Below are 14,762 nucleotides of genomic sequence, written 5' to 3' on the forward strand. Positions count from 1 at the left end.
TGAGCAGTGTTATTTAACATGGGTGTTTTTCTGTGTACTATTACATAAATCTTACCTGTTTCATTTACATACGACTGCCCAGCAAACACAGAACGTTGGCACAACGTAGCCAACCTTCTAACAACGTTTTAACAACATGGCCAAAAGGTTGCTATAACTACGTTGTGTGGTGAAGGTTGTTACAGCGTTGTCACAATGTTGGTATTAAACCACCGTTCAGGGCCATTGCTTAAGGTTGTACCAACGCTGTCTTGACAACCACTGGACTACATAATGTACTCGTCACTGCCCTGAAGCGCGAAAATCAGCCTTTTAAATTCCAACCACCTGTTGTTGGGCTCATTGTGTTCTCATTCATCATCGAGCAAGGATACGTGAGTATTGCGTTTAGCCTACCTCAGCTATCAAACACAACCTACAACTTTAATTATAATGTGATTAATGTAGCATCGCTCGCACTGTTTAGTTTTTCGTTTGATTTTTCCGCTATTTAGTCTCATTCGTTTCTTTGCTCCTCTGAATTTGTGGATGTTTCCCCGGTGACACCTGCTTTCGGCTACTGTCCGCCATACAGACCCGGTTTTGTTCTTTAAATGTTCTGATCTGCCTTTTCTTTTTATGTTTTATTTATTATACTTAAAATAAATTTGTATATTCCTTTATTTCTTTTTTTTTTTTTTTTTCACAAATGTATGACTTTTGGAAGTGCAATTTGATTATATGCAGTTTTAATAAAGTTGAATTAACGAAACCTTCTGTCATTTTTACTCTTCAAAGTGTAGGCTACACTTGCAGGTGTTGATAGCCCCATTAAATAATAATATAGATAAACAATAAACGATAAAAAGTATAATTATCTAACAAAATACACCATATAAAAAAATATTGTCAGAATGTCGTCTCTCAGTTGCTGAATGTCGCGCAGCAACGTTGCTACAGCCCTGTCACGTCTTACAATTCTACGTTGTTACAATGTTGCGAGCACGTAGACAGCGACGTTGCCATAGCAGAAATACAACGTGCCAGAGACGTTGCCACAACGTAAATGTGTTTGCTGGGTGACAAATATAAATCACATTCAGTTTATTAATACAATTACATAAATCTTATCTGTTTCATTTATGTATGACTTAAACATATGAATCACATTCAGGAGTATTGATTGGTTTATGTTAAAACTATGTAAACCAAATGCATGGGAATTTGTTATGCAATTCAAATACATAAATCTTATGTTTAGACACAATTTTTTTTTTGAGTGTACTGTACACACACGCCCATGCAGAGTCAGCTGGCGTTAGTGTTGACATCACCGACGAGCACGCACTTTTAGCCAATCAGTGATCAGCAGGCAGATGTGATTGAGCGCGAAGTTGTAGCTGTATTTTCAAGTGATCGCTAATGCCAAAGTGATATAGCCTACTAAACAGTAAGTTTTATCTACACAGTCAAGAGTAAGATAGTGAGCAACTCTAAAAACGTACACCTGGTGGGAGATAGATGGTGAATATAACTCTGAGGAGAGCACAGTTGAATGACTTGAAATTAAATTAAATATGGGACGTGAAATATGTCCATGGCCATGTGCACACTAGCCTAACCTTACCAGACATCGGCAACTTTTACACCGTCCAGATTGCACTATACTCGATCCTGACAGCTGCTGAAAAAGGTTTGAATCAACGATGAATGAGTTTGACTGCTAAATTCTGCGTTATGTTCTGCAATGTGTACTTCCGAGGGTTAAAGTCATCGGTTCATTTCTTGATTGCCGTTTTGACAGTGTCCATCTGGACATTTTAGTCATATTGGCTAATTCTCCTTAATTATTGCCCTGTTTTGATCTGTTTTCCTGGAATTGTATTTTTTATTTTATTTTATCATTGTTATTTTGTTTTAAGGAGATACAAATTGTGCTTATCAACCTTGAATGACATGGTAATGAAAATATATCATATTATTTTGGCGGCAGTAAAATTTTTGGGCGGTTTTTTCTTGTAGTGGGCGGGTTTTGGTGAGCTTTTGGGCTGGAAATCACTGTCCCAATCTGGCAACACTGAGCAGAAGACACTCGCAGGGTTTAAATCTCAGTTGTGCAGGCGGGGGCATGTTGTCACACTGCGTTACAATGAGCCCCTATTAGAAATATGCTATTCTATTCTATACTTTTATGAATTCTATTGAGTAAATATGAGAAAATGGTGAATAAATACTGAGAGTCAATGTTCAGAAATTATTTATTATTATTATGTTTTGAACTATGTTGTATAGCTATGGAGCCCCTAAAGGGACGTGGTGGTGTAAAAAAATTAGGACCGGCGAATTATTATTTTTTGTCAAATCTTTTACGTTCCCTCAAGAAACTTTGCGTTCCCTCGCAAAACCTGTTGTGAGCTCGGACAGACACTTCCTCTTTAACGTCCCGTTGGCAGTGCTTCAGAGCTCCTTTACGTTAATGGAGCGTTTCATAGTGTTTGAACTTGGACTTAAATATCAAGAAAATAAGTTTTGCGAGGGAACGCAAAAGATTTGAAAAAAATAAATAAAAAATTCTCCCATCATACATTTTTTTCCACCACCACGTCTCCTTAGGGGCTCCGTATATAGATGTGTTTTCCGGTGTGTTCGTTGTCAACCTCAACATTTTTATTTTTAATTATTAAAATAGGGCATTATTTTATTTGAAAAAAAGTTAATAATAGGTTTTATTGAGGAAATATTTTAGTTTGTCTTATTTTTTTTTATTTATTAAATCAGATAGCATTGCTGTCATATGGTCATGCTACAATGTGCTCCACCTATGGGGCATGTTGTCACATTTCACTTCCATTCTTTTGGGGTATATCAAGAAATAAATATACACTGTATTAATAAAACAAAACCACATAATTGTACTAGACGTGTGAAATTAATGTGGGAAAAATAAATAATATGAACCCTAAGTAGATTTACGCAATATTTCTGAACACCATGATTTAGCTTTTTCAAGTGTGTTTGGTTTGGGTTAGAGCACTTTTAGATACACTTACACTTTAGAACTGGAGTTGATGCCCTGACATACATAAAATAAATGTTTTTATTTTGTGTCTGTACACAGTTGCTTTTGAATAGCTGCCTATGATGGTCAAATTGACCTGCGAACATCACAAACGTAATAGTAATTTTGTTTGTATATGTAAAACAAAAAAACACACCAGCATGTTGAAACTTTGCATGCATGTTCATGATGATAAATGTGAAAAAGTCACAAAATATCAAGAAAAAAAAAAGGTTTAATATTTCAGGTAGCTTGAAAAAATAAATGATAGGTAATTTTTACCATCTGTGGCTGACAAAATATTTTTCTGTATTGAAATAAGTGTGGAAAACCAAATTTTTTAGCTTCATAAGGTAGTAAAAAAATAAATTAACAAAATATAACCAAGAAATGTTATTATTTTGGGTCCGTACAGTTGCCTTAGAGCGTTAAAATATGCGGGTCAAATTGACCCGTGAACATCACGAAAGGAACAGTAATTTTGTTTGTATATGTCAAAAAACACCAGTATGTTGAAACTTTGCATGCATGTTCATGATGATAAATGAGAAAAAGTCACAAAATATCAAGAAAAAAAACATAGGTTAACCAGTATTTCCAACAATTAGAAAATCTAAACGGGTCAAATTGACCCGCAACATAACACAAGGGTTAAAGCAGTGGTTCTCAACTCCAGTCCTCGGGACCCGCTGCTCTGCACATTTTGTATGTCTCCCTTATTTAACACACCTGAATCAGATCATCAGCTTGTTAGGAGAGACTCCATGAACTGAACTGAGTGTGTCAGATAAGAGAGACATACAAAATGTGCAGAGCAGTGGGTCACGAGGACTGGAGTTGAGAACCACTGATTTAAAGGATTAACGTTAGTTAACTTTCAAATAAAATTTCCTGATAATTTACTCACCCCATGTCATCCAAGATGTCCATGTCACCAGTGCACTGAACTACTGAACTAGACTGCTTTATTTTTCTTTCTGTTAATTATTCTCATCTTAAACATGATCAATTGTCCAAACAGGAAAAATCCTGGAAAAAATCATCTGAGATCCACGTGACACTATTATAAAGATGGCGTTTATTAAAGAGGAGAGTGAAGACATAAAGATTGAAGAAGTGTTCAGCGTGAAACATGAAGATACTGAGGAACAAAAAGGTTAGTTTCATTCCGTCCTTGTTTTAATGATCTACAGAAATGAATGATATGAAAAATGTCATATGAGTGTCCTAATTAAAGCGGTTTTATTTGATGTGGAGCGGGTCTTCTCATGTGGACAAACATGTTTGTTGAGATCACATGACCAGACAAATGGAAATAAAGTGTTTCTGCATGAACTTTAGAGGACCTGTACACTTGCATTATATGGACTAGATAGATTATTTATATGGATTATGAATATCTATGTTGATCCAAAGAAAGGAAATCATTTGCATCTGGGATGGTGTGTGAGTAAATGATGAGAGAACATTCATTTTTGATGAAGTATCCCTTTAACTATCACCACAGCCCCATCAAGTACCTTTCACTAAACCAAAGATTAAAACCAAAAACAGTAATATTAATGATACATTTTATGAAAGGTGGCCATTATTACAATAATACACTTAAAAACAATCAATTTTGTTGGTGAAAAAATACTTATATTGCCAAATCATGAGATAAGTTACAATTAATATTTTGACGTATTGACATCCATTTTATATTAAACCCTAAACAAGTCAGTCATTTCATTTGACATGAGATCACTGCTGTTAGCAAAAGACAACAAGCCCACAATCCAAATGTTTCTAAAATAAAATGCTTGTTTTTTAGGCAGTTTCACTTGTATTAAAATTAACCTCAAGAAATGACCCACAGGCTCAACCCAGCTTTTGACTTTCCCCCTCAGACAGAGCCTGTGTGGGCTTATGCAGATATACTTAGAGGTTATGTTTTGCTATTGGCCCTGAATGTATATATTTTTGAACAATCTGCTTTCTTAAGGTGCTCTAAGCGATGTTGGGTGATGTCACTTCTTGTTGACGTTCGAAGTATTGGGCCTTAGTATTAGTATTAGGACATCTCTCCTCTAGCGATGTGCATGTGTCTCCTCTCCTTCATGTGCACGCCACTAACCCCCCAAATAAAATATTTATATAGAAAAAAGAAAACATAGAAAACTTTAACCACAGTAATAGATGTCGGCAGCAGCTGCTGTTGAAGCACATCCTTTAATCAGGATATAAGCATTCGATTTGCACCACTTCATCTCTCACAGTCACAGTTAGGCTCGCGCACTGTTAAACGAGCTCTCGGACACACTCGGTCTCTCTCGCGCACTGTTAAAAATAATGTGATATAATTTTATTGCCATGTCATTCAAGGTTAAGCACCATTTTTTTTCTCCTTAAACATAACGATGATAAAATAATTAAAAAAAAAAAATTCCCAGGAAAACGGATCGAAACAAGGCAATAATTAAGGTGAATTAGCAAATATGACTAAAATGTCCAGGTGGACACTGTCAAAACGGCAATCAATGAATTAACCGATGACTTTAACCCTCGGATGTACACATTGCGAAACATAACGCAGAATTTAGCAGTCAACACTGATTCATCGTTGATTCAAACCTTTTGGTTTAAAGCAGTCTGGACGGTGTAAAAGTTGCAGATGTCAGGTCATAGGCTAGTGTGCACATGCATGGACAGGAGTCGTCCCATATTCGATTTCAATTCGACGTTCAATTGTGAAGTCATTCAACTGTGCTCTCAGAGTTAGTGATATTTATTAAGAGTCATCTCCCACCACATGTGTAATCCACGTTTTCAGAGTTGCTCACTATCTCACTCTTTACTGTAGATACAACTTGGTGTATATTTATGCCACTTTGGCATTAGCAATCACTTGAATGCTACAAGTTATCGCGCTAAATCGTGTCTGCCTGCTGATCGCTGATTGGCTGAAAGCGTGTGCTCGTCGGCGATGTCAACACCAACTGACTCTGCATGGGCATGTGTGTTTAGTAATGTCATGATGACTGATTTTATGGATTACATGCACATTTTAGTTTTGTTTATTACCAATAAATACCAATTAGACTTTCGACAAATTAGACAAAAAATGCTGAACTGACCCCAAACCAGCCCAAATTTTGTCCACCCGCCTAACCCCTTTTTTTACCTGCACACAGAGGTGGGAGTAAGTCACACATGTGCAAGTCACAAGTAAGTCTCAAGTCTTAACCTTCAAGTCTCAAGCAAGTCCAAGTCAATTTTGTGAAAAGCAAGTCAAGTCAAGTCAAGTCACTGCTTTATGTCAAGCAAGTCAAGTCAAGTCGTAGCTTGGGTCACAAGTCACTGGCAAGTCATACAAACGTTTGATGATTTCACTGAATTTATATATTAAAATAAGTTAAAACTACAGAAGTTGTGGACTATGGTTTTATTTGCAACATTTTTTTTAAATATGCATTTCCACATACAGCTGAGTGGTTACTACAATAAAAATCTAAAAAAAAAAATATATATATATATAATTTCAAACTACATAGCCTAAAATGTAAATGTAACTGAAATTAGACCAACATTAATGCATGAAAAAATAAATATGCCTCAAACACAGAAGACCATTAAAAGGTATTAAACAATTCACAATTCAAGTATAATGGTTCCTATGCCACCATAAAATGCCATTCTTCAAACTGGCATCCCCTTTATAAGTTATATTTTTAATTATGAAGTTAAAACCGCCAATAGGTGGCGCCAAATCACTGTCTTAATGTACCAGTCATAGAAGCATTCATTCAACTGATTTGTTCAAAACAGTAGATTCGTTCTGGAACTAAGCAACTAGGTCACTCAATCACAAATACGCATAACTCTTTCTGTGGCTTGTTTGGAACTATTGTCATTTGAGAAATAGAGCAAAACCAGAGAATATTTGGAATATTATGTCTAAAATGTCACATCACAATATTCACTCTTTGTTTACTGAACTGTTTTATAAAATCATTATCACATTTGCAATCGCGACAATATTCTGGAAATATTTTTTAATATCATATGTTATAATTATAAAAATAACTCATACTAGGGCAATTTTTCCACCACATTTTGAATTTTGGGTGCATATTAATTCTGCTGGCATTTTTCCCCCAACCCCCTGATAACATATAACCCTGCTTTAAGAGAAACATAAAACACAACAAAACATTAACAGTTTTCTATGTTGTTTTTTTGTCATTGGAAAGAACAACATATTTGGCTTTAACGCATGATTTAAAAGAAATGTGGCAAATGTTATACAAAACATATGCCATCATTAATTATCATTTGAATATTGACAACATTAAGCTACATTTGAAAACATAATTGTGTATAAAGAGGCATGCTGTTTTGACCAATATTCTCTCTAGATTTAAAGATAGTCAAATTAACTATAACAAACAGGTTAAACAAGCCATAGCTTACTTTTAGACGTGGTGAATGAAGTTCGACTGTTCGAGGTTGTGATGGTCGTCCGATATCCCTTGCCAGTTATTATGCGTAGCCTACGGCAAATCTTCCTTGTATGAATATGGTCAATTTCTAGTGTTTATATCCAAAAAGAAACGATGCTGGGACAGGGCCGGATTCAGCCAGCCCCACTAGGGGGTGCAGGTAGAATATCAGGGGGGGCAAGTCATTTTTGGGGTGTCAAATCCCCCCAAACCCCTAAAATGCATAGAAATCTATACTAACTATACTATCATCATATCAGTTCATCTATTCATATATCTATCTTAGGGCTAGGCGATAAAACGATAACGATATCTATCGCGAAATAACATTTTCTCGATAGAAATATGAGACTATTGCATAGAACTCATTTGTCCAATTTTTTTTAAAATAGACATAAGAATAGCCAATCAGAATTTAGTACCTTTTCCAATGCAGTTTTCGAATTAGTAAATCCTTGTTTTGTGAAAACCAAATCCCTATCATTGTTCCCCCCAAATTTCTGACACGGGAAACAAAAGCACGCATCAAGCTTTGCTGAATATTCGAGCCATGGTCTCCCACGATACCAACCTGGGCAGAATGAGCGGGAGCTCTTGCCAAAATTACGTTTGGGGAAAACCAGAGCTATGGGTTGTGACGGTGCTTCAGTGTTTAAGCCTATGTTGTATTCATCCGCAACAGCCACGGATGGGCTGGGAACGACGGGGGCTGCGGGTCTTGTGCAACTAGAACTAGGTGTACTGGTACTGGACTGGGCACGGGGGTTAGAAATTGTAGCGAGTCGAGGAGCAGTATCACCCGACGAGCCGGGTGATTCGGTCTCTGCTGCAGCTAATGCCCTAGCAGCCTCGTTGCTGCTGCCAGTGCTAGCTTTAGCAACCAGAAATCGGCGCATACTCGACTCGTCACTCGGTGCAAATTACAAGAGAAAGCGATAGAGAGATATGGAGGGAATGAGAACACGCTTACAGAAAGAGTAACCAAATAATTTCAGTGACTGACGGCGAAGGAAACTCAAAACAGGGGCTGAGCTCAGCTGACGACAGTGCGTCTGCGTGCTCCGCTCTGCAGTGACTGACTGAGACGTGAAGCTCAGCAGGTTCACCACAAGCCGGTGAAGCGACTGGCCACGCCCTCCCTATGCATCTACCAATCAGTAGCTACTTTGAATGAGGGATAGAGAGCAGAGAGCGCTCACTCTGACCATTTTTCTTGAAATATTTTTTTAAATTTGGGATCTTTGCATGCCATCACGTTTGGGGGGGCAGTCACGGCATTTGGGGGGGCATTGCCCCTCCTTGCCCATGCCTATATCCGGCCCTGTGCTGGGAGATGTTTTTGTATTCAGCGCGCTCACCGCGATGTATGTTTTTTCTGGGCTTGTGCAGCGTCACGCAATCGCGCAGAATCTGATGACTGGCGTCAATGGTTCCGTTGCTTTCATTTTGTTCATCAGTTGATGTTGCGATGATTTATATAAAAATGTATATCAAGTCATTCTCGAGTCATACAGTTCAAGTCAAGTCAAGTCTCGAGTCATTGGATCTCAAGTCAAAGTCAAGTCGAGTCATTTTCTTAATTTTGTCAAGCAAGTCTCAAGTCCTTATATTTGCGACTCGAGTCTGACTCGAGTCAAGTCATGTGACTCGAGTCCCCCATCTCTGCCTGCACAATCGAAATCAAAACCCACCCAATCTGGCAACACTGTTCACTTAAATTAAAGGAGAACTCTGGTCAATTTTAACATTGAGCTCATTTTTTTGTAAATTTGGAGTGCTGTCAGTACAGAAAACAATGACAAAAATCGGTGTTGCCTACACCGTGTTATCCTCTTTTTAAAATTTGCACCCTGTTGACTTCAATGGGGCAAGTTTTAAACCAGCTTTTAGCCTCTTAACATCCTTGATGTGTCATTACAAGTGCACAGCCATTGTGAGTGATTCCTTCGGAGTGAACACGGTGAATCTGACTGCAGTAGATGTGAAAGATATGAATAAAAATGAAGTTAATTCAGCCAGCGCACATACCTGTATTTATTTCCTGTTTTCGGTCGAAGTCCATAGTAATCGATTGTCGAGTTCTACACTGTTGCCTATGATCACGCGCGTGAACTTGACAATTGACAGTTTACAGTTTGACAAAAGCACAATGTTGTGTTTTACACAAATATAAGTAGGCTAAACACTTTTTGTAGTTTTAATGATGTCCTGTATGAACAAAATGACGGAGTATGTTTTTGTTTCCACTGTTAGATCGCGCCCGTGCCTCTCTCTCTCTCTCTCTCTCTCTCTGACGCACACACACACACATTCCAGCATTGCAATCTTGACATCGTAGCCTGTTCATTTTGCTGCGTTCACACCAAACACGAATAGAGCATCAAATTCGCGTCTATCGCGTCGAGTTCGATGCTTGAACAGTTTGAATCCATTCGCGCGTCCAAAGCGAATAGGACGCGCCGCGCGCGTATAATGATAAAGCGAGCGTTTGAAGCGAAATGCGTATCTAACAGTAGTTCCACATTACATTAATTAATGTGCACGTGAGTTTGATTTATTTTTATACCGTGTATTCTCCGTGTAAATCCATAAACCGAACCGTGTACGAACACGTACCGTGTAACGACAGCGTGTTCCAGGTCCTGCCAATATCCAGCAACATCCCCAATATCCAGCAACACCCCCCCCCCCCCCCCCACCCCCCCGGATCCCCCCAGACCCCCCTAATAAAGTAAAACTGCACATTTTAGAGTGGCATTTTATTGTGGCCAGCCTAAGGCACACCTGAGCAATAATCATCCTGTCTAGTCAGCATCTTGATGTGCCACACCTGTGAGGGGGATGGATTATTTCGGTAAAGGAGAATTGCTCACTAACACAGATTTGTGAACAATATTTGAGAGAAATAGGCCTTTTGTGTACATAGAAAAAGTCTTAGATCTTTGAGTTCAGCTCATGAAAAATGGGGTCAAAAACAAAAGTCACGAACACGAACTCAGCTCACGAACTCTTGTTCATCTTCTCACTGGAACACGCACAGCAGCGGAGCAGCGTGTTCACAATAGCAGCTTGAGTTTCGGTCCGCTGAAGAGGTGCTTTTCTATGGTGAGCAACTTCTATGTTAGGCTTGTTCTAACTGTGGCAAGTCAAAGGTCTGAAGAAGAACGATTCAGTGTAATTGCCGTTCAATGTTGCTTTATTATTATTATTACAAAGCGCTAACCTAACCGCTATTCACGCACTTGAACGCCTTTGCAACGGCTGTTTTTTTCCCCCTTTTTTTCTGCTGATCTCCTGCGTCCCCCCTGCAGTATCTTTGCACCCACTGGGATAAATGTTGGAAGTTGACATGTCCTTTTCTATTGACATGATGGTGGTTGTACATTTTAAGGTTTCCAGCACTGGCGCAATCGCTGCCATTTTCTGCTAGTATTTATATCTCGGATCTCAAGGGTTCTGGGGTGCGTTCTTTGTACGTCGCTAACTCAGTTAGCTGGATTTGATTGTTTACGATTTTGCATGATCTTGGATTGTTTGGTTCTTCGACACTCATCCTGGACTTGCTGTCATACATAAACTTCGGCTATTAGCTCTTGCTCTGCTCTGCTCTGCTCGGAGAAAAACTGTGCGCGCTCTTTGGCCATGGTGAGCAGCCAATAGCAACATCGCTGATTAATGTTTCTACCATCAATACATATCCCCTTTTAAACCAACGCATGAACGTGCAGTTATCTCAGATAACTCAATCCAGCAATACTAATCATAAACAACAGGTGTGTTCGAAGAAGCTATTTAGCCAGATCATGAGTAGCACAATGATATCATCTTGGATGTCCCATTTGATCTCGGATGTATTTAGCGACATACGAAGAACGGCCCCCTGGCTTCTTGCAGCTTTGTTACCTTTCGGTCAGACAGAACAAGAAGTCTTCCAAACACCTCACGTGCTGAGCTTCATCTTGTTTTGCACAATTGAATGAGCTGGAGTTTCGGAAATTGCATTTATTTTTGTTTTGCCTCCAGTGCCTTGCATGTAGAGGTACTGTTGTTGAAGCTGTAATGATAACCCGATACACAAATGCATTAACACTATCATTAACCACCAGCTGCAGTGAATGTCCAAATCAGGCTACCGAGTCCCATTTCACCCATCTGGGATAGTTTGCTGCCAGCCTGGGAAAACCCTGACTAACTTCCGACAAATTTAGATTTGCTCTGCAAGTCTGCCCAAGAGCACATTCAAGCCCATTTCCAATCTTTCAAAATCGAGGCACCAATCACAAACTTTGAGGCGAGCTTTACACGATGACGATAGCTCTGATTGGTTTTAGGTCTATCCAATTACGCCCAGAGGCATTTGAGCGACGTCCGTTGGTGACGCCCCTTTGGAAATGGGCTGTGAATGAACCTTCCCTAGACCCACTCTCAGTTACAATTGAGAAGGGTCTGGTGTCAACCAGGCTAGTTTGCTGCCACAATGTTTGTGAATTATCGTAAACGCATGCAGACATTTTCCCAGTTAGTCATCAATTAGTTAAGCTGTGAGGTTGTCAGCTGTGTGTTGCCACTGGTGTTAACTTGTATTTGTCTTTTTTCGCTTTAGACCTGATGCCACTGAAAGAGGAGAGTCAAGAACTGAATAATATGCAAGATGAACATCATGATTTCAAGACTGAAGAGAAATCAATCATGAGACTTCACACTGGAGAAAAGCCTTATACTTGCTCTCATTGTGAACAGAGTTTTTCACATAAAAGCAACCTTAATGTCCACATGAGAATTCACACTGGAGAGAGTCCTTTCACCTGTCAACCATGTGGAAGGAGTTTTGCTCAAAAACAAACCCTTAAAGACCACATGAGAATTCACACTGGAGAAAAGCCTTATACGTGCTCTCATTGTGGACAGAGTTTTGCACATAACAGCAGCCTTAATTCCCACATGAGAATTCCCACTGGAGAAAAGCCGTATACTTGCTCTCATTGTGAACAGAGTTTTGCATATAAAGCAACACTTAAAGTCCACATGAGAATTCACACTGGAGAAAAGCCTTATACTTGCTCTCATTGTGGACAGAGTTTTGCACATAAAAGCGGTCTTAATGTCCACATGAGACTTCACACTGGAGAGAGTCCTTTCATCTGTCACCCATGTGGAAGGAGTTTTGCTCAAAAACAAACCCTTAAAGACCACATGAGCATTCACACTAGAGAAAAACCTTATACTTGCTCTCATTGTGGACAGAGTTTTGCAACTAAAAGCGGTCTTAATTCCCACACGAGAATTCACACTGGAGAAAAGCCTTATACTTGCTCTCATTGTGGACAGAGTTTTGCATATAAAACAACACTTAAAGTCCACATGAGCATTCACACTGGAGAAAAGCCTTATACTTGCTCCCATTGTGGACAGAGTTTTGCATATAAAACAACACTTAAAGTCCACATGAGCATTCACACTGGAGAAAAGCCTTATACTTGCTCCCATTGTGGACAGAGTTTTGCACATAAAATCGGTCTTAATTCCCACATGAGAATTCACACTGGAGAAAAGCCTTATATTTGCTCTCATTGTGGACAGAGTTTTGCACATAACAGCACCCTTAATTCCCACATGAGAATTCACACCAGAGAGAAACCGTTTATTATAAGAAAAAAAATGTTCACATATGATCAGTGTGGAAAGAGTTTCACACGTAAAGCAACCCTTAATGGCCACTTGAAGATTCACTCAGGAGAGAACAGTTTTATATGTCATCAATGTGGAAAAAGTTACAGTCGTAAAAGTAACCTCAATGCTCACATGAGACTTCACACTGGAGAGAAAACCCCCCCCGCAAAAAATACAAAATGGATTCGTCAAGCAATGAGGATGATTTTGTTGCCCTCTTTCTTCTTAAAAAGAGAAAAAGAAAGAGTAAATATTGGGACCATCCAATCCTGAGATTGCGTCGAGAGGGAAGGAACGTTTCACCTCCTTATCAAAATTATCCTGAGCGATTTAAAATCTACCTCAGAATGTTAGTGGAACAGTTTGATGCTTTGCTAGCGATACTGGAGCCACATATTAAAAAGAAGACCACCAATTTCCGTGAACCAATCGATCCTGAACAGAGACTGGCAGTATGTCTAAGGTATGGACACACACACGCACACACACACGGCCGGCGAAAGCGCTGGGCAGACAGAACAGCTGTATACAGGTTATATTTGTACCCAAATAATACATTAGTAATCGAATTGGCTGTTCATTGAATTAGCTAATCGATCTGAAATTTCTTTCTGATTGAAAGGGAAGGTTTATTCCTTTTATAATCCGATCGAGAAAACATGTTGGATTTTGTCGTTCGCTTGTACGGTGGCTCTGAATTGTCAAAAAACCTATCAAAATGCTGGCTGTGGATGCGAAACGCAGAAAATCGAACCCGATCCGAATTTTTTTTATTACGGACGGAACTTTCGTAGACAGTGTGCAAGCGTGATTGACATAATGTGAGGTCGAATTTTTTTTTTTTTACGTGCGAAAATTTCGGATGCGAATTTCTGACAATGGCCTTTACACTTACCAGAGTTCTCAAGCTCACCTATTCCCCTTTATCCCTTCATCACAGACACTATATCACCCCAGCAAAGAGAGACAGTCAGCGTTCGGGCTCTCCATTGTATTACCCTGTAAAATTGTACGAGTAAGACAAAAGAAAGACTCAATTTGACACTTCCAGTGTATTTATCTGGATGTTCATGTTCATTAAGGCCACATTTACACATTGCCGGGTATTTAGAGAAACGAATATTTACGAATAACGAATAAACGAATACAAATGGCACTCAGCCATTTGCTGTCCACGAGTTCCCCAATTATCACTCCTGCCTTGTGACATGGTGGTCCATCATGCTGGAAAATGCTAGGATCATCATCAAATTGCTCCTGGGCAGAATTGACTCTTCGCAGGGAGTTTGATTGACAGGCAATCTGACCAATAATAATCCGCCAAATACGGCTTTTTTGTCCGACAAAGCGGTTAGGAGAGTTAGTAGATTAACGTTGGAGGATTTGAACTTGAAATATGGTGTGTACTGACATCTTTCCACGGTTAAAACAACATTCCTTCTGATGTTCATTCATGTTTATTTGATGCTATAAATTAACTAGAAGGAAGAGATGATCAGTTCACGAGCAGCTTTAACTGAGGTTCTTTGCAAACGGTCAATTGTGAGAGAACCCTTGAATGAAAAGCAAGCAAC

This window comes from Abramis brama, assembly GCF_963993115.1.
Source record: "Abramis brama genome assembly, chromosome: 1".
NCBI lineage: Eukaryota > Metazoa > Chordata > Actinopteri > Cypriniformes > Leuciscidae > Abramis > Abramis brama.